Source organism: Pteropus vampyrus, unplaced genomic scaffold (assembly GCF_000151845.1).
Source record: "Pteropus vampyrus isolate Shadow unplaced genomic scaffold, Pvam_2.0 Scaffold53, whole genome shotgun sequence".
NCBI classification, from domain to species: domain Eukaryota; kingdom Metazoa; phylum Chordata; class Mammalia; order Chiroptera; family Pteropodidae; genus Pteropus; species Pteropus vampyrus.
In genome coordinates, this window is record NW_011888834.1 from 4,687,225 (window position 1) to 4,688,395 (window position 1,171).

General features: G+C 33.6%; 1 pseudogene; it reads left to right on the forward strand.

Moving 5' to 3' along the window:
• Positions 1–199: 199 nt before the first annotated feature.
• Positions 200–318, forward strand: LOC111739753 (annotated as a pseudogene).
• Positions 319–1,171: the final 853 nt, after the last annotated feature.

The following is a 1,171-nucleotide window of genomic DNA, read 5'->3' on the forward strand; positions in this document are numbered from 1 at the left end:
TATAATTTATTAAATGAATAACATATGAATAATTTATTAAATGAATAACACTATATATCCTAAATTAACCTTGATCACATATTTTGGGATCAGAATAGAATGTTTTATTTACTTTAGACAATTTCACACTACTTTAAGCCATGAAAGCTTTATATAAGGCCACAGAATCTTGCTCAGGTGGCAAAGTTTAATGAAATTTGTCTATGGCTATGCTACCCTGAACAAGCCTGATCCTGTCTGATCTTGGAAGCTAAGCAGGGTCAGGCCTGGTTAGTACTTGGATGGGAGACCACCTAGAAAGACCAGGTGCTGTAGGCTTTAAAAATAAGAAAATGAAAAAGAAACTTGTTCACACTTAAGCAGACATATAGTAATGACTCATCATTGGTGGTGCTTATTTAAAACAATGATAATTAAATGTATGTTGCATTTTGGGGATTGCAATAAAATTGTTCCTTTTACCTTTGTTGTTGAAGCAAGCAAAATACATTTCTGAACTACCAAGAAGTTATTACGGCTTACCTGCTTTACTTCCAAGCATGGCTTCAGATTTTAGCTAGAAACAAACATAATTCAATACCTCTGGGATATTTCTGAAAGCCTAACTACAAAATAAAAACACCAAAATGACTGTATTCTTTATTCATATATATGTATACAAACTTAAGATATTTAAAAGTAAAATATTTGCCCAAAACATCAAAGGTTTAGTTCTGCTTGAGGAGTTGAACATTGCCATGTCTTTATGAAATTTTGGGTTCTCTACAAACGTACTATTAAATCCTTGATCTTATACGGTTTGATTTAATCTTAAGTAGCCTCAGAATACCAACAAACCCGAGGCTTTGTCAGATTTTTGTGAAAATATAAAAAATAATAGCATACATGTCAACCTTCTCCAACCTGGTCTCTGGAAAAAAATGGGTGGAGCATGGTTAGTGTTTACTGACAGTATCGGCGTGTGCTTAAGAGCACACACATAATGGTCAGGCCCAAGTTTGAGAGCCCTATGAGGATAAAATTCGTAAAGATGGACATTAAAACCTCAACAGGTATGTCAGGGTGATAGCTGTAGATATAAATATAATTGCATTCATTTACAATATTGTTTTCAAAGCAAGCATTTTTTTCATGTTTACAGATTCAAGTTAGGAGATGTAGAACGGAGTGC